This window comes from Carcharodon carcharias, chromosome 32, assembly GCF_017639515.1.
Source record: "Carcharodon carcharias isolate sCarCar2 chromosome 32, sCarCar2.pri, whole genome shotgun sequence".
Classification (NCBI taxonomy): Eukaryota; Metazoa; Chordata; class Chondrichthyes; order Lamniformes; family Lamnidae; genus Carcharodon; species Carcharodon carcharias.
The window spans coordinates 12,632,845-12,659,926 of record NC_054498.1 but is presented as its reverse complement, the minus strand read 5'-3'; the positions used below and the strand labels follow the sequence as shown (position 1 = coordinate 12,659,926).

The following is a 27,082-nucleotide window of genomic DNA, read 5'->3' as shown; positions in this document are numbered from 1 at the left end:
ATATATAAATGTAAGGTGTTGTTGTTAGCTTGGGGTGAGGTCAATTTTTGTGGGTGAGTAGGAAATTATATTTGGCAGACCAGATTATCTGATGACACACCCCAAGGAGGATAGAGGTTAGTATAGCAAGTGTTGGGCAAGATATTGTGGACCAAAAGCCCCTTGTTATTCTGACTAAGACATCCCACGTGCTCCTGACCAGCACTCCCCCAGGAGTCCTACTCCTCACCAGGAATCCCACAAGATAACTGCAGACAAGAAAGAAGTATCAGATCACCTTAGTTCATCACTTCAGGAAGACCACAAATTGCTGCAAGTCTGTTAGTGGGGGAATGCTGCTCTGCCAGAGGTGCTGTTTTGGGGTGAGACTGCAGCAGTTCAAGAAGGCAGCTCACCATCACCTTCTCAAGGGCAATTTGGGATGGGCAATAAACGCTGGCCCAGCCAGTGAAGCCCACATCCCGTGAATGAATTTTTTAAAAGGTAGAAGATCCTGCACTCTTATAGGGCAGAGCAGGAGAGTTCTCCCCGGTGATGATATTTATCCCTCAATCAACATGGCTGAAAAACCAGATTAGCTGATCATTATCATGTGGCTGTTTGCGGGATCTTACTGTGCAAAGATTGGCTGCCATGTTTCCTACATTGCAACCAATGACTACACTTCAAAAAATACTTCATTGGCTGCAAAGTGCTTTGGGTTGGTTTAGCCATGAAAGGCCCTATCAACGCAAGTCTTTCTTTTATCTATCTCTCCAGTTCCACAAAACAATTCCATGGTGTTGCCTCCAGACTACTTAATTTGGAAGGCTATTCCATGTCGATTGCTTGTCATTCAAAGAAGAGCTTCCTGAATCAACCCTGTAGACTCCTGGAACCAATTTAAGGGTTGAGTTTCTAATCAGCTGAAGGCAGTCGGGTATCAGGAGCACATTCAGATTTTGTATGCAAAGCTAGCCATTCGTAATTAGCACAATATGAGTTTATGTTCCCAAATATTTAATCAGATCTTTAGTTTTACCCTTGGAGAAAATTTTAGCCAATTATCTTGCTTTATTTTAATTTCCCACAATCTAGGTTTCAAACAATGCGATAATCCTTCTTTCCTTTCTCAGTGAGGCATAACAAACTGTGGCAAGAATGACAATTAAAAAAGAAAGAGGTTGGCTTGTACAGTACCTCTCACATCCTCACCACATCCCAAAGCACTTCTCAGCTAATGAATGCAGTCACGGTCGCTTTGTGAATAAGTATGGCAGCCGATTTGCACACAGCAAGATTCCAGAAACAGCAAGCAAGACAGAGGGAGACACAGAACAAGCCGAGATAATGAGGGAGAGGCAAACACAGAGATATAGACAGAGAGCAGAATTACAGACAGAGTGAGGAACAGAGATAGATGGGAGCAAAAAGGCAGGCAGTGGATGGTCAGAGACAAAGACAGAGAGAGAGAGACAGCAGACGGCGTGGAGGTGGGAATGAAGAACAGGAGTCTAGAGCAAGAGAGGCTGCCTGTTTGTCCTGATCCACAGTTTGTTAGGACAAACTTATGTCCTTCAACGTGGCGGGAAAGGCAATCAGTGTCTCATTCATGTAAAAGACCCTGATTTGCAAAAGCTTCAGGGGGTCGCACTCACATCTCTGAAACAGAATGCTCTGTATTCAACTCTCTCGCCAAAATTCAAAGTTGGCACTCACATACAGTACTGAGGGGAGTACTGGATTGTCGGAGGTACCGACTTTCGGGTGAAATGTTAAACCAAGGGTCCATCAGCCCTCTCAGGTGGGTGTAAAAGATTCCCATGGTTGCCATTTCAAAGAAGAGCATTAGAGTTCTCCCCAGCGTCTTGGCCACTATTTACGCCTTAACCAACATCACTCAAAAACAAATTATCTGGCTGTTGTCACATTGTGAGGGCTTGCTGTATGGAAATTGGCTGCCATTAGTGACTAAAAAGTACTTAATTGGTTGTAAATCACTTTGGAAAGCATGGAAACCATGGAAAGAGCCTTAATTAATGCAAACTCTCCATGGGATTAAACTGGAAAATGACAGAAAAGAGTTAAAGAGTTATCACGTGGAAATAACGTAGACCTAAAAAATATGAAATAAAAATAAAAAAGAGAATAAGTCAAGTCCGTATTTAAAAGAGAAGCAAAGAACGTAAATAAAAATTGAGAGAGAGAGTGAAAGGGGATATCAGATAGAAAAAGTGATTCAATAAGGTTCTGTTTTCCCCTTCTACTCCAAGGACTGATATTAGTCACAGGGGTCCCCCTCTCCGGGTCCGACTAATTTAAAATTTAAGCCAAATGCCGCGGATACTGGAAATCAGAAATAAAAACAGAAAATGCTGGAAAAACTCAGCAGGTCTGGCAGCATCTGTGGATAGAGAAATAGAGTTAACGTTTCTAAGCCGAAGAAGATTCATATTCGACTCAAAACGTTAACTCTGCTTCTCTCTCTCCAAAGATGCTGCCGGACCAGCTGAGTTTTTCTAGCATTTTATTTAAAATTTAAACCCTTCGATAACAGTACCGGGCAATCACCAACATTGACATCACCAGAATGGCCAAGCAGGTAGGTTATCATTTCTTGTGTATTTTGACATGAAAATTCACATTTTAACAAAAAAGAAATATATTAGGAAAAAATACACTAGGAAGTTCTGAGGAACAAAGGGACCTTGGCGTGTGTGTCCACAGATCTCTGGAGGCGGAGGGGCATGTTAATGGGGTGGTGAAAAAGGCAAATGGGACACTTGCCTTTATGAATCGAGGCATAGATTTCAAAAGTAGGGAGGTGATGTTGGAGTTGTATAGAACCTTGGTGAGGCCACAGCTGGAGTACTGTGTGGAGTTCTGGTCGCCATATTATAGGAAGGATGTGATTGCACTGGAGGGGGTGCAGAGGATATTCACCAGGATGTTGCCTGGGATGAAATATTTAAGTTATGAAGAGAGGTTGGATAGACTTGGGTTGTTTTTGTTGGAGCAGAGAAGACTGAGGGGCAACCTGATCGAGGTGTACAAGATTATGAGGGGCATGGACAGGGTGGATAGGGAGCAGCTGTTCCCCTTAGTTGAAGGGTCAGTCACGAGGGGGCATAAGTTCAAGGTGAGGGGCAGGAGGTTTAGGGGGGATGTGAGGAAAAACTTTTTTACCCAGCGGGTGGTGACAGTCTGGAATGCGCTGCCTGGGAGGGTGGTGGAGGTCGGTTGCCTCACATCCTTTAAAAAGTACCTGGATGAGCACTTGGCACATCATAACATTCAAGGCTATGGGCCAAGTGCTGGTAAATGGGATTAGGTAGGTCAGGTGTTTCTCACGTGTCTCGATGGGCCGAAGTGCCTCTCCTGCACTGTAATTCTGTGATATGTGATTCTGTGATATTGTTACCTTCTGGTAGAGTATTTTCCAAGCTCTCCAAAATGAAGGAAGCACTTTAAACACTAAAGGTACTGCTTGCGCTTCTTTAAGTTAAACTATTCATGGATTAGCTCAAGTCAAAATTCGTTTGCACCCTGGGTTAATGAGTTAAAATAAAAATACGTATTCATTTATGGGTTGCTAGGCCAGCATTTATTGCCCAACACTTTAATGCCTTTAAATGCTCTTAAATATTCTACAAACAAAATGGTAGGAGTTCCTTTAAAACTCCAAGTGAGAACAGCCATGAAGGAGTTCGCTAAGTTGTGATAATTACTTTGTTGGCATCAATTCCGTTTGTCCTGGGGGGGGTGCAGGGGGCAGTGCTAAAGTGGCCAGCTTCGCACTGCTTTGCTTCCATTCTTGCAGCAGTTCTATCACTTGAGTACTTGAACCTCCCACGAGAATGATGACCGCTGTTGGGTCCCAGTACTTAACATAAAGCATTTGGTTGAGGGAAGTGGAACCTGGTTGAGCCAAGAACATGTCACAAATGGGGGAATTGGATCGAAACTTTATGACAAGTCCTGCAATTGCAAAGGCTGTTCCAAATATTTTGTATGCAATAGGAAGTGCTGAACTTTGGAACGTGCTCCAACTCATGGGCTCACATGCAACAAAGAAACCCCAATTGTTTGACAAACTCATTCAGACATACTTTTCAACAGCCCCATTTCGATCAGGTGTCTGACGTCGGGAACCTCATTGTAATACATCTGCATATTATTATAAGGCCAGCCCGCCGGGTTCAGCATCCCCCCATGCTGGACTGTCCACCCACGTCGGCACCATTGCACTCTGACGTGTTTCACAACTGCATATAAGTGACATGCGTCTGGTAAGCTGCACTTTGCTCAGGACTTCAAGGTTTGTTTGCCTATCTTACTTCGGGAAGCACTCGCAGTCATCAGCCCCAGGCTTCAAAGACAGCACCACATACTTTTAGGGGGGGCACACAGGCAGTGTCTACCTACTGGACCAGCTATAAGTGGGGGTGGCTTTGTACATCTGCAGGGCTAGGGCTTGCTTGGGGAAGAAGGAGAAATGGCCTCAGGCAAGCGAAGGGGCTGCAGGACAAGAGCTGTACTGAGGAAGGGCGTGTATCCTAGGGCTTGTGTGGGGTGCAAGTTGAACTGAACAAGTGGCCTCAAGAGGGCTGTGGAGGCAGTCTCCAGAGGAGATGAGGCTAGGTGGAGATATGAGGATGTGTGTAAAAGTGTTGATGTCCCTTGAGCTGGCAGTGAGTGAGATGCCAAAGAATGTGCGATGGCCTTGAGTGTGTGAGTTTAGAGGGTTGAGATGGTTGCCTTACCATGGCTGCACGGATGAGATCATTCATCCTCTATCTGCATTGGGTGGCCAACCTCTTCTGTGCAACATTGGCACTGATCACCACTGCCATCGCCTACCAAGTTGGTGTGGTAATTTTGCTGCCCCTCCCTCAGCCACAGCGGGGTAGGGGACATCACAGTGGGGCCTCCACAGTATCTAAAAGGCAATCGAGGGACGCATCACTAAACCTGGGGGCTGCAGTCTTCTTGCCTTTCAGGGCTATGTCTTATTTGCAGCAGTCTTGGACTGGAAGCGCTGAGAGGTGTGTGCGCAGCCGAACTTTAAGTGTGGCATCTGGCGTGATGGAGCGACAAGGTGTGCGGTGGGCATGTCTGCCATGGAAACGGCGTGTGTTCCGGGAACGCATAATTAATGTGACGGGTTTGGGGCTACTACACTTAGTGCAAATCTGGGACGATTCCACCCATAGTCACCATTACTGAGACTAGGTTTCAATTCCAGATTTTATTCATTGAATTTAAATTCCACCAGCTGCAATGGTAGGATTGGAACCTATGTCCCCAGAGTGCTAGCCTGGGCCTCTGGGTTACTAGTCCAGTGACGTTATCCCTATGTCACCATCTCCTAGCTGGCACAGGCACAGAACAAAAAATTCAACAACAGTTGGCACTGCAAGAAGTCACAGAGTGGTTGGTGTGTGGCAGAATTGGAAAACTTGCACACTGGCACAGTTTCAGGAGAGGACTGAGACAGAGCAAAGGGTACAGGAGTGAACTAGGTAAGGCACTTAACTAGCAGAATGACCATGATTCCAAATCCCACCAGAAGTTGTAAAATGTAACTCAGAACTCTTTGGTTCTAACACTCGAGGAACTTAAATGGGAAGTGCTCCATTGTCCTCACACCTTTGGTGAATACAGCATTTATTAACAAAAAGTATCAGGTAAATGTGCTGTAGTTTATTCCCTTATGAATTGAAATTATCAAACAAAATAAACCACAATGTAATAACGTTGTAATTTGCAACCGGACAGAAACTAATGCAGCACCAATTTAAGAACACACTGCTGCATACTAATACATCCCTTAATGTTTAGTATACATAGTGCAAATCCGGTCTCAGCACGTAAAACACACAACTCATAGATAGTATATCGACTATGCTATTTCCTTGTAATCAATTGCAGATTATGATTCGATAAAGCTGCGCTCATTGCAATCATTAATCTTTCAGTGTGAGCGTCACCGCTCGTTAATTACATGGAGTGCTCGTTAATTACACAAAGTGCCCTCATTGCTGATGTCACTGAGCCACTCGCCAGCAAAAACAAAGAGCAAATTAAGAATGAATTTGTCCCGTCAACTTCACAGAATAACGATTATAAGAAGTTGGCCCCAAAGGCAGTGACTTCAAAGTGGTAATCTTATCGTGAAGATGAGATGACAATTATCAGCCAGTTGAGTTTTGTTCTTGTGCATTCGGTGATGTCATCTGTAACTTTCAATGAGATTGCTGCTTTATAATCACTGCCTGGACTTGACACACAGAGTCTGTTATACAGAAAGAAGACTAGCATTTTTATAGCACCTTTCACAACCTTAGGACATCCCAAAAGGCTTTGCAGCCAATGAAGTACTTTTGAAGTGTAGGAACAGGAAATGCAGTAGCCAATTTGCACACAGCAAAGCCCCACATGCAGCAATGTGACAGGTCTCTGTTTTAATGATATCGGTTGAGGGATAAATTGGCCAGAATACGGAAGGCAAACTCCTCTGCTCTTCTTCAAATAGTCAATGGAATCTTTTACATCCAGCTAAGAGAGAAAATAGCACCTCTGGCAGTGCAGCACTCCTCAGTATTGCTGTTAAGCGCCATCCTGGATTGTGCACTCAAGGCTGTGAAGTGGGATGAACACAGTCCGGCTCAGAGGTGAGAGCCACCAGCTATTAAGGGCCCAAGCTCTGGAATTCCCTCACTAAAACTCTCCACCTCTCTTTCCTCTTTAAGACACATCTTGAAACCTATGCCTTTGACCAAGCTTTTGGTCATGTGCCCTACCATCTACTTATGTGGCTCGGTCAAATTTGTTTGATCACGCTGTTCTGAAGTACCTTGGGGTATTTAACTATGCTAAGGGTGCTATATAAATGCAAGTTGTTGTTCTTCACCTTGAATTACCCCAGTATTTTCATTTATACCACACCATCTTGAGGTCCATTCCACACATGAATTACTCTGTGCAAAGAACCTCTTGGCATCAGTCCTAATTTGTCTTTTATTACATTGCGAGCCAGTAGCTTCTCTTATGATTTCATCCTAACTAATTAACTTTTCCCATATCATTTCCTCTTTTATATACACGAGGAGTTTCTTTTTTTTACACACAGTGGGCAGGATTTTGCCCTTGGCAGGGGTGTTTGCCGGGGGTGAGCGGAGTTGGGGTCGGGAAGCTGACCGCTACCTGTGATCAGCACCGCGCCACGATTTTACGCCGGTGGGCCGATTAAGGCCCGCCCAGCGTGGAACGCGATTGGCAGCGCTCAGCACTGCCTGTGCGGGCAGTGTGGGGGGTGGGGGGGGGGTGGAAGAGGGAGAGCGAGTCTTGCGCATGCGCGCGGAAGAGCACTTCAATCTCCCTGGGGCACGGAGCTACCTCAGGGAGATGAAGCACTGTTTAAAAAAACTAATGCACAAAAATAAAAATGTCATGAAACATGTCCCCTCACGTGACTCTGTGTGTAAAATTTTTATTTGCTTTAGGAAACCTCATCCGAAAATGCGATGGATCCCTGAAGGATAAAACACTGCTGGGCAATGGGGAGGGAACAGGGGAATTGGATTAATTGGCTGTCCCTGTCAAAGAGCCAGCACATGCATGGTGGGCCAAATGGCCTTCTTCTGTGTTGTACTATTCTATGCTGCTATATACCCCTTTAAGATGATCTTTCTGATATAGTGGGGTGGCTGGTTGTGTTACTGAAGAATAAACCAAAGGCTAATACTAATAAACCCAGGAGGCTCAAGATCAAATCCCAAAGTGAAAATTAGAGAACCTGAATTCAGTCCCAAAAATCTGGAATAAGAGCTGGGGTCAGCAAAAATGACCATAAAACCTGGATTGCTGCAAAAACCCAGCTGGTTCCCAAATATCCTTTGGGAAAGGAAACCTGCCCATCTTTACTGGGTCTGGCCTACATGTGGCTGAAGCCTCACATGAAGCTGTTGACTGCTCTAGGAAAAGGCCCAGCAAACCACTTGCTTGCATCAAATATAAGATGGCTCACTGCCACCTTCTCACAGGTGAACTAGAGACCCACATTGTAAGAGTCACTAACCTAAAATGTCAGTTCTGTTTCTCTCTCCATAGATGCTGCCTGACCTACTGAGTATATCCTCCAATTTTCTGTCCTTATAGCAGGTCTCTGGAATCCATAAAATGTTGCTTTCAGCTGGACAATAAGTGCCTTATTAGTGGTGCCCACATCCTGAGAAGCATTAAAGAAAAAAAAGATGCCTCCCTTTAATCCTGGAAAGCCAAATTCTTTTTAGTATTTCCTCACAAGTTAGACATCTTTCCCACATGCCTTCCCATGTTTGCGTTTCAATTTTTGTCCATCAATTTGTTTTTTCCCCTCTCATGTTCGACATCTGAATGTGCTGAGCCTTGTTAGGATATCGTTCCATGGGCACCATTTCCCTCTTGAATCTCAAATTAGCTCCAAAAGCTGGACACTGTGGGTACGCCAACTATTCAACAAATGGCGGGAGTGGAGGTGGGGCGGGTTGGTTATCTGATCAAACCAAAGTCTGCTCTCACCCAATGTCCATTCCCGCAGAGCTGGCCAGACAGCAATGAGGAACAGGAATTTTAATGCTTGTGTGCCTCCCTAAACTAGTGCCATTGAGGTCAACTACCTTGCTAGGTGATATTCTGCTCACTGTTATGACACAGCAGATGATGTGTGCCAGGTGAACCAAATGCATGAGGGAAAGTTGGTCGTGCTATTACAGCGTTTTTGCAAATTGTATTTATTTTGAGATGCGTGCACTGAATTCAGAAGTAATAAGTCCACCAAGACTTTTAGAGATTAAAAAAAATTAAAATATTTATTAACAAAACAAAAGATTTCAAGCACATACATAAAACTACAGATTATTACTATAATAGCTCTTAAAATTCCTAATTAACTTGACTCCAAGTTACACCCTCTTTAAGATAATGGTCCAAAAATAGATTTTAGATTTTAAGCAGATCCAGCAAAGTAACACAATGCCCTGGACAGTAGAATTCCAAATGGATTTTCTCCAGCTTCAGTTTTGGTAAACAGCAGACTTATGCACAAATACTGGAGGCTTCATTAAGATTATCTCATATAATTCTGTTAGATCTCACATGCCTTTCTTCTAGCCTCAGTCTTCTTTATATATGTTTCTATCTTTTAATATGTAAATTCTAGTGTTTCATATGTCTTTGAAACAGTATATTCCTTACAAGATAAAAAAAAATTCATGTTGCTACTATTTATTGTCAGTAAGTTTGGGAAAAATAAACATACTCCTTAGCCTTGCTTATCTAGCTAGTTGTAAACAGACTAAATTCCCTTTAAAATTCAAATCTCCCTTCATCTATCTAAAAATGCAAATTCCCTTCACACCTTACACGCTAAGCCAGCATCCATGTTTATTCATTAGCTTGTCAAGCACCTAGCATCTTTTATGAGTTAAAGCTTGCAGTCTACGTAACTCCAAATGTAATTAAATCACACACAGACAGACCCAACTACACTTACCCCCATAAATCTACTTCACAATAAACCAGAAAAATATTATGAAAATTACTATACTTTCATGACATCAGTTTCTCAAGTGTATTAAAGAGCTACTGTACTAGGGGAACCAGCAGGCTGATGTACTGGGACCTAGTGTTTTTGGTTTCTAACTCAAGGTACACTGTGTTGAAATTTTCAAAAAAAAAACCTTTGCCACCCCACTCCTGGTGCTGCCTACTGCTAAGCTGCGGGTTGGCAGTTTTTCAAAGCTATTTTCTCCCATTCAGGGAATCACTTCGCAAGTACTTAAACACCAGCCTCACTTTCTTGTTGACACATGCATTAAAGGGCGCACAGGGATATTCCCAACTCATCGTGTGCTTACGTTAAAACTTAAAAGTTTAATGTCAGCAGTGTGCATAATATAACTGTGGGTCTGGTAAATTTAATCAAATTCATTGAAAATTCTGCATTCAGATCATGTGCAAATATCCAGAACATTATAAAAGGCAGTTTGGAAAAGCGTAATCCTCGAGGGTATATTCCTCGAATTCAGGAATTGCTAATGGTTTAATATCAGGGAGGATGATGAAAGATTGTGTTAGCTTGGGGCGGGTGGCCCCATTCTTCCTTTGAATCAAGGTAGGTCACGGGTTCCAGCTCCACTCCAGGAGTTACACCTTTAATCTGGGCAGATAGTGAGCGCCGAGAAAGTGTTGCATTGATGTAAGTACCGTCTTTCAGATCAGGTGGTAAGCGGAGGCCTCATTTATCTTGTTCTGTTGGATCCGAGGGATTTTACAAAAGTTTCTCTCCTGTATCCGATTTAACATTGCTGTTTCTACCAATGTCACCAAAATTCAGATCAACTGGCTGTGCATCCCATTGCTCCTTGAGCAGCCTTGCTTTCTGCAAAATTAGCTTTCACCTCAACAACAAGTGGTCGCATAGCCAAATAATTAATTGAATGTGATTCATGCTTTGAGGTGGATCAGAGAGATGTGATCATGTGCTCTACCAATGTTAATCTTCTTTAATATTTGTTGGTATATATGGAATGGCAGTGACAGAAAGAGACAGAAGGACAGAAGAGAGAGAGAGAGAGAGAGAGACTCACATAAAGGCTGACACATGCAGATAGGGCACTGAAATTCAAGAGACGATAAGAATGAGAATGTGCATTAAACAGAAAGATGTGAATGAACTCGACGTGTTTGTGGTACTTGTTCAAGATGCATGCATGCAGTACTGTGCTGGGTCACATGGTAGACATACTGCTAAGCTTATTGTACAGGCCAGGAAATTTCCAGGCTCAGTATCTGGTCTGTAACACCACAGATTTTGGGAGTGACTGTGGGTAGAACACAATCAGCCAGAAGCCATAACCTGGCCAATCATGCAATGCGAGTGACTAACGTCTCCTGTAAACGAGTAGACAGAGGAACACCTTGCAATGATTTTAAGCCTTTGTACATTATTATCTGACAACAAGAACTTATATTTATATGGCGCCTTTAACGTAGTGAAACATTCCAAGGAGCTTCACCAAGGAGCATTATAAATCAAAATATGACACCAAGCCCCATAAGGAAATATTAGATATAAAAACAAAAAAACTGCGATGCTGGAAATCCAAAACAAAAACAAAAACAGAATTTCCTGGAGAAACTCAGCAGGTCTGGCAGCATCGGCAGAGAAGAAAAGAGTTGACATTTCGAGTCCTCATGACCCTTCGACAGAATTTGAGTTTTCTTGGACTCGAACTCAAATTCTGTCGAAGGGTCATGAGGACTCGAAACGTCAACTCTTTTCTTCTCCGCCGATGCTGCCAGACCTGCTGAGTTTCTCCAGGTAATTAAGGAAATATTAGGCCAGATGAGCAATAGCTTGGTCAAGGAGGTAGGTCTTAAGCAGCGTCCTGAAGGAGTAAAGTGAGGTAGAGATGCGGAGAGGTGCAGGGAGGGTATTCCAGAACTTGGGGCCTAGTTAATTGAAGGCACGTCCACTAATGGCAGAGCGATTATAATTGGGAATACAGAAAAAGCCAGAATTATGGGAGCGCAGGTATCCCGGAGGATGGTGGGGCTGGAGGAGGTTGAAGAGATAGGGAGGGGCAAGGACATGGAGGGATTTGAAAACAGGAATGAGAATTTTAAAATCAAGACGTTGCTTGACTGTGAGCCAGTGTAAGTCAGAGAGCAGAGGGTCAAGAGGAGGGTGGGACTTGCTGCGGGTTATGACACAGGCAGCAGCATTTGGATGATCTCAGGGTAGAATGTGAGAGCCCAGCCAGTGTTGGAATAGTCAAATCTAGAGGTCACAAAGACATGAATGAAGGATATTTTCAAATTTTCACTCGAGGACATGAAGCAAGCAGCAGTGAATGATCATTTGTACTGTCGCAGAAAACTGAAGATTGTAAGATGAATTAAGGGACTTAAAAAACGTCCATCATGGTTTAGCCTGAAAGAGCTGCCAACTGCTAATATCACACCAGTTGGGATGGACAAGCTCAGGAAGCTCTAATTGATGGTTCATTTCTTCTACCTGCTTGTATACTTAAAAGGCCAGCTATATCTAAGAGTATATGTCATGGTGAAGAAGAGTAGGGCCTTCATCAATGCAAACTTTGCAGGTTGATCGGAGAGTCTGTAACCACATAAAATAATTGAGAAAAGAACCAGAGGGGAGACAGAGGGAAATATTTTTAAGCAGCAGGTTTCTGTGAATAAATTACCTGAAAGGGTGGTGAAAGCAGATTCAAATAGTAAGATTTGAAAGGGGAATGGGATAAATAATCAAAATGAAAAAAAAAATCTGCAAAGCTAATGGGGTAAGAGCAGCAGATTGGGGGTAATTGGATACCTCTTTCAAAGAGCTGGCACAGGCATATAGGCCAGAATTTCAGGCTTGGCGTGTGGGCGTGCGTCCCGACATCATCGCGCACTTGTTTAATATTTCGTTCAGCGGTCAGGCGCTGGAGTCGGCTGCGCGTCTGCTGATAATTGAAAGGCCTATTAAGGCCATTAACGAGGTAATTAACTGGAAACTTATGCTGCCCGTCCAACCTAACAGTTGGCGGGCAGGCAAAAATGCCAAGCAGCCTTTACATTTTTTAGGAAACCTCACCCAAGAGCGGGATGAGGTTTCCTAATGTTAATACAATTTAAATAAAAACTTTATTTTGAATTTAAAAATATGTCCCATCTCATGTGACACAATTTATTTTTTCAAAAAGCACTTCAATCTCCCTGAGACAGCTCCGTGCCTCAGGGAGATTGAAGTGCTTTTTCGTGTGCATGTGCGAATGCCAGGCCCGCTCTCCCTCCTCCCCACTCCTGCACAGGCAACACTCAGTGCTGCCGCCCTCAATCCACGCAGGGCAGGCCTTAACTGGCCTGCCCATGTGAAGTCGCAGTAGGTGCTGATCGCATGCAGCGATCGGCTCCCTGACCGTCCCTGCCCACTCCTGCTGAGCCCGCCTGATGTGGGAAAATTCAGGCCACAGGGCCTAAGGGCCTCCCTCTACCTGTATCATTCTATAGTACGAACTGTTTAGTGTCGGTCAGTGTTATGATGCGGCAGGTGGTGTGTGCCAGGCAGACTAAATCCACAAGAGAAACTTGGCCACGCTATCACAATGGTTTTGCAATTTGTATTTATTACGAGAAGTTTTGGGCATTGAATTCAGAAGTAATGAGTCCACTCACACCTTCAGAGATTTTAAAAACTAAATTAAAACATGTATTAACAAAAGAAAAGATTTCAAGCACATACTTAAGATTACAGTTACTTATTATAACAAATCCCAAAATTCCTAATTAAACTGACTCCCAACTACACACACCCTTTAAGGCAACAGTCCAAAGTAGATTTTAAATTTAAATAGCAAGCCAGCAAATTTACCACAGCACTCACTGGACAGTGGAATTCCAAAGGCTTTTATCCAACTTTAGTTACTGGACACAGCAGACCTTTGCAGGCATGGCTAGAGGTTTCCCCAAGGCTGTTTCACACACTCCTTTCAGTTCTTATATGGCCTCCCCAACATCACCTTCCTTCCTTCTTTATATATGTTTCTCCCTCTTTAATCTGTAAATTCCATTGTTCTATGTGTCTTTGGAAATGTACTTTTCCCATAATATAAAAATCTTTCATATTTCTAATGTGGTCACTACCTTTTGGAAAAAGTTAAACATAGTAACCTTGCCCTATTTATCTTGTTAATTGTAAACATCCCACCATCCCTTTGAAACCCAAACAACTCCTTCACTTATCTAAAAATGCAAATTTCCTTCACAGCTTACATACTAAGCCCTCATCCATGTTTACTTATTAGCATTTCAAGTACCTTTCTACACTCAACTCCTTTTGATGATTTCAAGCTTGCAGCCTATCTGACTCCAATTCAATTAAAACACACAGACAGAACCATCTGTACTTACGCCCATAAACCTACATTACAATAAACCACAATAATATTATGAAACTTATTATATTTTTGTGACAGTTAGAAGTAAAGTTATCCAAATCCAGCTTGGCGAAATGGTGCAAGGAACCTCTGCTCTGCCTCAGCTCCTCACTGCAGCATATATTTAGGCCGAAGCTCAATGTCATGTCGACACTGGGCTGATACCGGGACACGGCTTGGATGTGTGTAATCCTGGAAGTTTCACCACATGACTCACCACCTCCATCAGCCCCACCTCCCACATTTTTGCTACTGGTCAAATGTTCAGAGGCACTGCATTCCCACAGCCAATTGCAAAGCAAACCGACTCCCTCTTACCCCATTGGATGAATCTTCATTTTTTTTCGCCAAACAGCCCTGTTATTTTCCAAATTACCAATACTTTCACAACCAATAAATCCTCCTGTCCTGCGTGTAGCTATTCCAATCAGGAGATCTGCTGTCATGGTGTGTCAATGACTTTCCATGACTAACCACAGGGCTTCTACAGCGTGAGGTCCCAGACTCTTCACATGTAACTGGCCACTTGGATTTCTGAGCATCATAACATTTTCCCGGAAGTGTCACGTTCCTTGCTGGTCTCTGGCTTCTGAGCCATTGTCTTCCCAGCTTGTTAGGGTCTTCTGCCTCATCCTCCGTTCCCAGTCTTAGTGCACTCAGAAGTGGTGGGGGAGGGGTGGGGTGGGGGGGAATGTTCCCACTCCACACCAGCCAAAGCTGATGGGCCCCCCACTTATTTTTACATGACTGTTGAGTTGAAATCATGGACCATAGTCACTGGTGTGCACCGCCAGCTACCAATGAATTAAAATGTTAAAAAAATAAAGAAAACACAATTGCTTTAATACCTCTATGATTCTTCTTCTGGGCTGCTTCAGCAAGGACCAGGAAATTAAACTTCCCTTCTTGAAGACTGCACAACAATCCCAGATGGTTGACAATGCTAGTGGACACAGAGTTTCCACTCAAGATTAACAGGGTACCGTACAAGGGTTAGTCGTGGGGTAGAATCATAGTTTGAGATATTTCAATAGTTGCTTTGTTGCTGATGAAAACTCAAAAGCCTTAGCAACCTGAATGATGGAATACCTTAGATAACTCACTGCGATGATGAACTAGGCAGATAGAACAGACTTTACAAAGAAAAGTGAGATTTAATGCCCTGTTTAAAGTTTAGACATTTCCAAGTGGTCCACTGAGAAACCAAATTGTCAAAGTTAAAGAAAATCACAAGGACATCAATCCCAACGTGCCAACATGTTGAATGAACCGGTTACACTACACACAGATACTTGCTACACATCTGGTAAGCCACGCATGTCTTTCCTGTTTACCAAATGCACTTGGAAAATGAACAAAAACATGCAAGTCTAGCTGTGCTCCTGGGCTTTCAGGAATGATGTGCACATCTAGAAACAAAAAGCTTCGTCACAGTCAAGTTCAAACTCGAGCACAATGATTCTTTGACCTTTTCAAAAAGTGAATAGGGCCTTCGAAAAATGTATATTTCACAGAGGATCATTAGAGTTGACATCAGTGTGCAATCAAACAACCCCAGAACTTGGGAGCCTTGATAATTGTGTTAGGACTGTTTCAGGGGAGAGCGAGAAGTCCTTGTTAGTAGGAATAAGCATTCAGGTTTTGTCAGGTTTGACAGCCAATTCAGAAAACATAAGGCAGGATTTTGACTTCAGAAGTGGGTAGTTTCAGTCAGGAAATGCACAATGTCGGTCTGGGAGGTGGGTGTGAGATAGAGTCAGACTGGCCAGCCCAGAAGCAGAGCATAGGCGGCCACGAGGTTGGGTGAATGCTAAAGCTCGCTGGTTAGAAGGTCTACCTTATTTCTCTGGGACTTTATCCCGGTTGTTCTCTTAGAAGTTGTGAGGCCCTTTAGCCTTCACCCCCTCGCACCCCACCCCACCCCTATAATCCTTCATACCCTCCATGCCAACTGAATGACAACTGATGCCTTGCCACCCACTCCCCATGGCCCTCATACCATCCATACCAACTCCACAGCCACTCACCCAGTCTGCACCATGGGCAGACCTCAGTAGCCATGTGGAGATGGGGGTAAAATAAACTTCTAACAATCTAATATAGTTCACATATATTTGTACTTCATAGTGAAAAACCTCCTATTCATAAAGCACAATCAAAGCTTTTAAATCTCAAGTGGCTACTCTTTTATTAAAACAAATAAACTTCTATTCAGTAGCCACAACAAAGGCAGCTAATCTTTTAATAGCCTCTTGAAATTGTCAATCAAACTGTGAACTCAGAAGCCCCGGCCGAGATAATTATAGCTTTTAAAACTCAGCCAAGAATTCATAAGGACATAATATTAAGCCTTGGGGGGTAAATGTCAACAAAGAATGTCAACTGAAACTGCACGACCAGGTGCTGAATTTTTTTGAACTTAAGCCTGTCAATCAAAACAGTCCAGCAGAGGGCTTTTTTAAAATCTCACTGACAGCTGCAACCTGTTTTCTTCATTTTCAAAAATTTGAAGAGCAATGATTTAAGAAAATTTCAGATCAGGACACTTTCCACAGTGTTCATGAACCAACGATAACCCGAGACACTGAAGCCGATTCCACCACCCTATGCTGTTGCAACAGCCTGCAAGCACTAAGTCAGGACAGCTCTGTCCGATGCTGTAAAGCTTTCCCTTACGTTTAAGTACCAGTGACGCTTTCCTTTCCAACTTATTTTCAGGGTCATCTGTTCTGCAGTTCACTGGAATGCAAAGGAGGAATGAAAAGGAATAACATTATCAGAAGGGTTTGAACTCTTTGAAGCATTATATTCAGCAATTCAGCCATCTGCGCTATAGACCTACAGCCTCTTCCCAGGGCAATCTGTCTCAAACGGACTACCAAATTGATACGTCGTCAGAAACTGATTGTTAAATTATGAACTCAAACCGATATGAAACATTGATAATAAAAGGAATATCCATAAATGTTCATCCTGCATCATTACAAGCTGGACTGTTAACTTGGTCAGTGATAAATATATGCAGATGCTAGTTTTCATAGTGTCTGGTGTAGAAAGGAAAATGAACAGGAATTCATTTCTATGTAAATTAAACAAACTGCTAACATTCCTTGCTGCCAAGATTAAACCTATTGGAATCAATTGAACTTTACAGCAAATCCTATTTCAATTAAACCGCTGCAATTAGTCTAACACTAGTCAAAAGATATGGATGAATATTCATGCATTTATTAATGTTTTCCAGACTTTGAATTGGGATCAGAGAGTCATTAAAATGTTGGAGGAGATTAAAAGGAGGGGGGAGAAAAATCAAGGTGTTGCTGCTGGTCCAAAAATGAAACAATATGCAAGGGAGGGATGGTAATTCACTCCAAGAGCTCAGGCATTAGGTTAAATGGGAGTGAAGATTTTACAGCCTTTTACACAAAAAATGTACACAGATGAAAAGAGAGACATGTTGCCAAAGTTTTTCATCTTGTACTCGTCAGGACAAATGCTAGAATGCCAAATTTCAAACAATCCCAACAATTTATACTACAGGAGAAAAGGGTGGTGATTGGTGGCAAGTCGGCTGATTGGCCGAGGTGTTGGCATGGAGATAGCGATGGGGAACTAGAGGAGCCTGAAGGATAAACTGTTGTGATCATTTGAAATTTGGCATTCTTGCATTTGTCCTGATGAGTCCAAGGTGAAAAGCTTCGGCAACATGTCTCCCTTTTCAGCAATATTCAAGTTCTGCACCACCAAGACGTGTACTTCTTTGCCCATGTGCTTACCAGATGCTTCGGTGTGATAGGGTGCGTTATACGCATTTCTGGGAGTAGACGTCAATTGGAAATTTCCAAACGAGATTGTTATTGGACAAGGATAACAAGGCAGGGAAACGGAGTTGAGATACAGATCAGCCATGAATTGGTTCAGTGTGCGTGGAAACACAATTAAATGTGGAAAAGCTTCAAGTGGCTGAATAGTCTCCTCCTGTCTCCACGAGTACTGAGTTTCCTCATCAGGATGTGAGGATCAATCTTATATGCTGCAAAGGAGGAACAAAGTGTCCTCTCTACAAAGATGAAGGGCAAGCCACCAACGCACACAGAGAGCGATGCAAGCACAGGAAGCCAGTAGTTTCGGGGTGGTGGGGGAGGAACTGGGAAGTCATGGTACAGGAGAAACTGGAGGGACTACAGGAAGAAGAAGTTATCAGATTTCTACTGTTAAGGAATTATACCAAGCATGAGAAATGAATTTAAAATTCTTGTCCTGGGCATTCAAATCCGTCCATGACATCGCCCCTTCCCCCCCATTTTGGTAGCCTTCTCCAGTCTTACAACCCTCCAGGGATTCCATGTTCCTCCAGATCTGGCCTCATGAACATCCCTGATTTCTAATGCTCTGCATTGGATGGCCATGCCTTCAGTTGCCTCCGCCCTAAATTTGGGAACGTCTTACCCCCACCTCTGTCTCTCGATCCCCATTTTTAAGACACTCCTTATAACTTGTTTCTTTGACCAAGCCTTTGTTCATCTGGCGTAAATAGTTCTTCACGTTGCTCAGTGTCAACTTTGCCTGATAACACTTCTTGGGGCCTTTTCCTACGTGATAGAAATGCAAATTGTTGTGATTATCTATCATAGAGGGAGGCTGCCATATCCGTAGGCCGCTACTGATGACAGTCGGAGTAAAGTGGCAGGCACGTTTGATCGAGCTTACCCTGAACAAAAATCGTTCCGTCACCTGCCACAAATACAGCACAGTCAGAAACCATGAAACAACACCACAGAATGCAAGAAAAAAATCCAGAATGATGCAGCACACAAAGCGCGAAAACGGACTATAATTACCTACAGATACGTTAATAATTACAATGCACTCAGTAAGCTCTTAAGCACTCGCAACCATTCTGTAAATCCAATGCTTGGCAATACAGATAAGCAAAGTGCAAGGCCATAAAACTAAACTGCTGCTTAAAACACACAGTGAGAAACGCTTGCTCATTCGATGGCTGTTTACCATCTTAGGTAGATAGGTTGCCTTCAACGTAAAGGCATTGAGCATAAACAGGTGGTGGGGCCCTTGAGGTCAACACTCTCACCTCCCTTCTTGGGAGGCCATTGATTAGGGAACTGCAGATGATGGTGGTAATGTGTAAAGGAGAGAGAGACCTGCCTCAGAGTTGTGTAATAATAATCATTTACTTTCTCTCTGCAAACATGTGTCAGCAAGTGGAAAGCACTTGTTGTGTACCGCAAATGCTGCTATTAACTCCCTGCTCAGCAACAACAGTCCACCCGACTGTGTAAATGGATTTATCATACAATTTTCCTTCAACCCATCTGCCTGAATCCCAGAGCCAGCGAGGTTCTCAGCTTCACCCCTTAATTGCCCTTTTTTAAAAAAATGTTTTCATCCGGTGCAGGCTTTTCCGGCTGGGCCAGCATTTGTCACCCATCCCTAATTGCCCTTGAGAAGGTGGTGGTGAGCTGCCTTCTTGAACCGCTGCAGTCCATGTGGTGTAGCTACACCCACACAGTGCTGTTAGGGAGGGAGATCCAGGATTTTGACCCAGCGACAGTAAAGGGACAGCGATATAGTTCCAAGTCAGGATGCTGCATGGCTTGGAGGGGGACTTGCGGTGGTGTTCCCAGGCATCTACTGCCCTTGTCCTTCTAGGCAGTAGAGGTTTTGGGTTTGGAAGGTGCTGTCAAAGGAGCCTTGGTGAGTCGCTGCAGCGCATCTTGTTAATGGTACACACTGCTGCTACTGTGTGTCAGTGGTGGAGGGAATGAATGTTTAAGGTGGTGGATGGGTTGCCAATCAAGTCTGCCCAGAGACACATTAATGACTGACAAGAAAGCTTGAGGGTGGGATCACTTCTCAGGGGCAGGATGGTAGAAAGAGGTGGTGTCTCCAGCTGCTGGTGAGCCAAGGACACATCACCCAAGAACTGTGTTGAGGGCTAAATGGATACTTCTTGCAAAGCAGGATGTAAACAGTTTAACAATAGCGAGCCGCAAGTGTGCAATGCTCCGCAGAATGTGACTGAGCAGTGGGTAGCATTGGTGACATCTGTGAGAGAGACTGCAGGTAGCAGGCACAGGTGCAACATGGGCTCACAAAGGCACCTTTTAAGTTATGGAGATCCAGACTCCAGAATGCCGTGGTGGTCAGCTTCCAGGCATTTCCACACGGAGAATGTGGGGAGAAATCCAGGGATACAGTGAGAGAGCAACACCCTCTGGTTGAGATGAGGAGAGGGGCTGCACAAGTAGTTACATATAAACCACTTTCCTGATGGTGCAGTGGTCCTTCAGAAGGCAACTGTGAACAGTGACAGACCGATCACAAAATTGTGGTTCCTTGTGTACCACAATATGTCCACCGCCTACCCCTCCGGAAACTTTGTGATCATCTATGAAAGGCAAAGGATAGATAGCCCATTCCTGTTTCAAGCATCCTCGTGAGGGAATGAGTGAGCACGCAGTAGGCGAGGACACAGTAAAGCTCTTGTGGTGTGATGCACTCCAAAGTCAAACATCCCGCCACCCTTCAAAACTTAGACTGACCCTCATGTACTTGGGAGGATACCACAGGACCCCTGAAGCTCATAGGATCATAACTCAGCAAGAATTGGTACTTTCAAAAGGAGGAGAGGGGAAAATGGGAACTGGTATTAAAAAGAAATGGCCATCCCTTTCCTACCATCTCTCTCAGGGTGAAGGAGGAGAAAGGGTAGTCGTTGGGAAATAGAAATCAATGATTATGAGTAAATCATTGATGCACAGCATCGGATTTTCTACAGTGACTCAATCCAGTTCAGTCACGTGAAAGTTCCATCAAAATCTCTGAAAACTCATGACAAGGAGCCAATGTTCATATTCAAGCTCTATTAGAAACCACATTCCAGCCCTCCTTACAAGCAAGCCTGGTACACTCGACTATCCACAAAGCCCATGTCGGAATACAAGTGAGAGTTGTTATGACTCAAGTCCCTTGCAGTTGTGACCTGGGGCAGCTTTAGACCACTTGGGCTGCTTCCCTGTATTGAAAGGGCTGGAAGAAGCAGAGTTTGATCCAATCAGTTTGGGAGAGCATGAGATTGGCACGTGACAGGTGTTGCCAACTCCGTGTGGTCATATGCCTGGAGATTTCATCACATGACCTCATCACCAACCCACCACCCAAACTCCACTGCCCCCCACCCCGGCCATTCAAACGACTTTTTTACTCTATCTCCATTGTTTCTGGAGCTAATAATCAAAAGCATTGAATCAAAAAAGCACAATTTATTTTATGAGCAGGTTAATCACAACCACATCCAGGAGATTAATCTTTCAACTCCTGGAGACTCCAGGACAGTCTTGAAGGATTGGCAAACCCTACAGACAACTTCAAGATAGATCAACATTGTAAGCCCTTCCTCTGATGCCCCCTACCCTTAGCTACAGTTAAACACCCCGTCAATACATTCTTTCTCATGGTGGGTTACTTGTATGAGGAGGCAGAGATTGGTTGGTGTCTGAAGCACTGTACCTTAACATAAGTCGGCACTGCAAGAAGAGGGAAGATGATTAGAGGTGGATGGGGGGGTGGGTGGGGAGAAAGGGAATAAGTTTGTAACTGGATGGTACACATCTATGTGATTACTACCATAATCGGAGATCAATAGATTTTTGCTAGACAGCCTGTAAAAAGACATGGAGCCAAGGCCAGAAGATGGAGTTAAGGTACACAGCAGCCATGATTTCACCGAAGGCAGAAACAGACTTGAGGGGCTGAATGGCCCATTAACATTCCTGTGTTCCTGCTTTAATGACAGACATTTATGTACTGAATGCAGAGAATGTCCCAAGGTTCTTCATAGACGAAGGTATAATAACCATACGGTATCCCAAAGGAAGAGAATGTGGTGTTGTGAAAATGTCACTGGACTAGCAACCCAGGGGCCCAGGCTAAGGCTCTGGGGAGCATGGGTTCAAACCTCACCATGGCAGTGGATGGAATTGAAATGCTAGTTTCATGGTCGCCAAAACTGAGAATATCATCGATTCTTGTAAAAAACCCATCTGGTTCACTAATTTCTTTATGGAAGGAAGTCTATCATCCCTGTCTGTTTTGGCCTAAATATGACTCCAGACCCATAGCAATGTGTTTGACAATTAACTGCCCTCTGAAATGACCTAGCAAGCTACTTGGTTCAAGGGCAATTAGGGCAACAAATGCTGACCTTGCCAGCGACACCCACATCCCATGAAAAAAGAAAAAGGAACAGATGACTGGAGGATCTCTGTCAATGGTGGAACATATCCAGGGTCCTTTTAACCCAAGATTGGGAAAGGGAAATCTAATGACGGGATCATTCTCCTTTCAATTCAATCTCCATTTGGTTCTTGGTCAGTGGTGATGATGAGATTTCTGAGGTATAAGCTTATCTTTCTCTCTCAGACGCTGACTCACACACTATACTTTCGCTTTTAACATCACACTTCTCTTCAGTCTTATTATTAGCTCAACTGGGTTCCCAATCAGCAAGTACTCAGAGCACAAAGCAGTCGTTAACTTAATACTAAATTTGCAGGCAGACTCTGCTGAGTAGGAGCAATAGAAAACTCTCAAGTTAATGGAGATATGGATAGGTTTGAGGTGTGGATGAGTTCGTCTCGATGCAGAGTAGAGGGAACTTGAGTCTGCACCTGACCCATGTTAAATCTCAATTGGACTGAATCGTCTCAGCCGCATTTAATGTGCGAGCCATGGTTCAGTTAGTAGCATGCTCAGCTTGGAATCAGAAGGCTATGGGTTCAAGTCTGACTCCAAAGGCTTGAGCACAAAAATCTAGTCTGACCGTGCAGTACTGAAAAATATTGCACTGTTGGAGGTCTGTCCTTCAGATGAGATGTTAAACTGGAACTCTGCCAATCCCGTGACACTATTTCCAAGAGCAGGGGAGTTCTTCTCTGGTGTCCTGGCCAATATTCATCCCTCAATCGACATCAGTGAAACTGATTATCTGGTCTTTTTGATGTTACTGTGGGACCTTGCTATACGCAAATTGACAGCCACATTTCCTACATTACAACAGTGATTTGACTTCAATGGTACATCATTGGCTGTAAGGTGCTGAATTCTGAGGTTATGAAAGGTGCTGCATAAATGCAAATCTTTCGTTGGCCATTTCAGCAGTCTGAAGTCTTCTATCCCAGGAGCACAAATTGAGCAGCTCTCTAAGGTGACTGAACCTCTGAAATAATTGAGAAGAGGAAGTTGTAGTCAATTGTCATCGTCTTTGAGTGAGTTTCTACCTTTTTTACCTTCTTCTCCCCCTCCCCTCATGAGGTGGTAATTCATTCTGGGGTGGGAGCCACAGGTTCCCAGCCCCTCTGATATCTCATCCATGTAGTCATTTCCCTGAGCCTAAACAGAGAGCATTTCCAGGTTTAATCACAGCTTTTCCTGATTTGTACTCAATCATCAGTACTCAAGTGCTTTCCAGCAGAAATTATTGTCTGATCAGGAGCGGGACTCTTAGCCAACTTAGTGCCTCCTTCCTGAGGTGGGGACATTAGGGTCAATTCAAGGTCACTACCCTCAAGATCAGCTAAATCAGAATAACCCTGAGGCTTGGGGTTCCCTAGTTTGTACAGTGCTGTAACTCTCGTTGGATGCATCCTTGTGGATTTTATTGTGTGATGTCCCACGTCCCACTGCCCTGCTCTTGCCTTTGGTTCACTCAACACATCTGCCTGGGCCAATTGGAAAGCCTTTCCATGACTCAAATGATGGTCAAAAAGCCCATTTCTCCACCCTATTAAACACCAATATTTTGATAGTTAATAAATAGAAATATTCAAAGGAAATAAAAAGAACAATTTTTAATATGTCCCTGGAGACAATTGGTTGGCAACACTACACAGAGCCTATGTACCGACTTTGAAATTACAGTGAGACTACAGTCACCACCCTTTTAAATTCTCTCCTGTTTGTTAGCTTGCAAACTAAATTTGGGGTGAACTTGCTCTAATGTAAAAGTTACAGTTTCATCCTTTAATATAAACCAACAATCCTCTAAACCAGGTTAATAAATGCACTGGAATAGCGTAGGGAGGCAGTTCAACCCAAATAGCTGAGAACAGTTTCCACTACTTTCCTTTTTTCTTATTCACTGAGGGTTTGATGGATACACTGAGACAATAGTTACAGATCCTTTAGATAAGAGAAAATGTATCATGCAATCAGTTAGGCTGCATTATTCCAAGGTGACTGTTTGGCAGGGCTGGCCTGTTGTGTCTCTACAGATTTAAGGGGTATAGCAGTTTATTTAAAGTCTGAGGCTAGTTATTACTTCCTGGTTGGTTTTCCTGCGCATTCAAATAAGCGAACCAACAACATCTAGAGCCTGCTGAAATGCAGGACAGACATGTCAAGATCTTAATGTTAATAGAATTCAAGCCAGTTGGTGAAGTGCAAAACCAAGACATGGAGCTTTTCCTTACAGAGAGAGTCTATTCCCCTTTTCCAATCTCAACACTGCTCTCACGCACCCAGTGTCCCAGCTGTCCCCTATTTATACTCTTTTGCATGTCAGTGAAAATAAACAAATGGATCAATTAGCTAATTAACTCTGACAGCCCCAGTCTCTCTTTATACCATCTCTCTTTATGCTCTTTTGAGTATACCAATGAAATAAAATCGACTAATTAACAAATTAATAAATTAAACAAAGTGACAGCCCCTAAAAGGCAGTCTCCCATATAAGTACTTGCCAGACCTGAATCTGCTAAGCTTTCGACATCAGATGTGATCGGGCGTTTTCTGCCTGTGCTCAAAGTTTTTAAGTAAGCAATGCCCTTCACCTGTGTATCTTATTAATATAATTAACATACTATCAACACTTACCAAGGCTCAACTAAGGAGAATTATCAAATGCCAGCAAACCATTATAAAATGGTCCCAACTATAAGTCCCCCAATTCAAAGTGATACTGGGTCATTTAATCATCAAGTTGAAGCTATAATCCTGTGAGTGCTAAATGAGTGCTTTAGGTTTCAAAATGTGGATCTGCTTCCTTCGTGCATTTCCAGAAACTACCTACCAACAGTTGTTGGGACAATACAAATATCAAACAATCAATTCTCATTCAGAATACATTTTTGTTAGTTGAGAATAAATTTTTAGGGGGTAATAATTTACTTGCTAGCTTGAAAGGGTAAACAGCCATTGAACAGGCAGTCAAATCAGGTTCAAATTTTTTAAATCAAATATTTCCTCATGAATAATGCCAGATCAGGGGAAGCTGGATAGAAGGCGGATATGGAATGGAAGGAGCTGATGTGAAACATTGATGCTGGCACACACCTGTTAGGCTGAATGGCCTGTTTCTGTGCTGTAAAGTTTATGTAATATCTCCATCTGTACTGGAAACGAAACCGAGCATGAGCGACAGAAGCAAATAAGAAAACTGAGAAAGCTGAAAATCTTAAATGGAAATATAATCTTGAAAATGTACCTGAAAACAGATCAACATCGACTGCACACTCATCAGGTCCTACAAGATCAGAGGCTCCATTCACAAAACTCGGCATTTCTTCTCTTTCAGATTCTGACAAACCTACAGCCTTTCATTATAAAAGCACTTCCGTCACTTCGCACACCCCTTCATCCCCACCAAAAAGAAAAAATAAATAAATGGGACAACTGTTGGCCAATACATTGGACATAACTCCCGTACCCTTCTTTTACATAGAGCCATTGGATCTTTTACATCCACCCGAGAGGACAGTCAGGGCCTCGGTTTGACATCTCTTCTGAAGGATGGCACCTCCGACAGTGCAGCACTCCCTCAGTACTGCGCTGGAGTGCCAGTCAAAATTTCTGTGCTTGAATTTCTGGAATGGGACTTGAACCTCTAAACTAATGATTCTGATCACAGAGCGAAGGCCATCACCCACATAATATCCCAGCAACTTTAGTCATAGTCATAGAATCATTAATGGCACAGAGGAGGCCATTCAGCCCATCAAGTCAATGCCAACTCTCTGTAGGGCAATCTAGTCAGTCCCATTCTCCTTATCCCATAGCCCTGCAAGTTTATTTCCCCCAAGTGCCCATTTAATTTCATCTTGATATCACCGATCACCTCTGCTTCTGCCACATAGGCAGCGAGTTCCAGGTCATTACCACTCGCTGTGCAAAACTTGCCAAGGAGGGAATCAACAAGCCCAGAGAGTTAAGGGATCAAAAATATTGTTATCATACAAGCAGCAGCCTGCCAGAATTAATAAATTACTAATAATTAACATCCATCGCAGCAGCATCGGTGCTAACCTTGCTGTGTTGATGTCAAAAGTCTGTAAGTGTCCATCTTGACACTCTGGGGATGTCACCTCCATTACGTAAGGTAGCAGAGTGGGCAGAGACAACAGACAAGGTTCTCCACGGCATTGGTCATTCCAACTGACTTGGCAGGGCCAAAGAGCTGCCTGGAATGGTAATACGATTGTCCCAGAGTCTCCAGGAACTAAAGATTAATCTCTCGGACACCGTTGGGAGCAAAGCCCAGGAGAAAAAAGAAGCAAAGGAAAAGTGTGCGCACGATTCAAACCAAAGTTCTTCAAACACCTCTGTCCATCGGTTATATACTCGAGGCGAGGAGAAAAGCTGTTTGACTGAGCGGGGTGATTGTATACTGGTGCCCATGCGACAAAATCTCCAGGGTTACGTCCAGAGTTGGCGAGCGTTAATTGGTAAAAACGCAAAAATGTGTTTTTTTTTTAATCCACCAGTGATATATGATGCTGTAAATTATTCATAAGTGAGAAATGAATAAGCCATTTATAAATCAACAGAATTGTGGGCGGGGGGGGGGTGGAAATGCAGGTCAAGGTTAATTATAATGGCATTGTTGCAAGAACTGGTTTGGAGGAGTTATCGAGGACTAATGCAAGGAGGCTGAATTAATATGCACTGTGCATTTCCAAGTTAATGATAATTCCGTTTATTAAAAAGAGGGACTGATGGTGCCACTGAACCTGACAACACAAGGGAGCTGAATTAATATGCACAGTTCATTATGACTGAGGTCACTGGCTCGCAATTTTCATGCAAAGAAAATGGACGAAATT

At 43.4% G+C, this 27,082-nt stretch overlaps 1 protein-coding gene across 28 annotated transcripts in view; it reads right to left on the bottom strand.

The window, feature by feature from the left end:
• celf6 (CUGBP Elav-like family member 6) overlaps positions 1 to 27,082 on the bottom strand; it is an 828,179-nt gene that overhangs the window by 767,209 nt on the left and 33,888 nt on the right. The window lies entirely within an intron of this gene.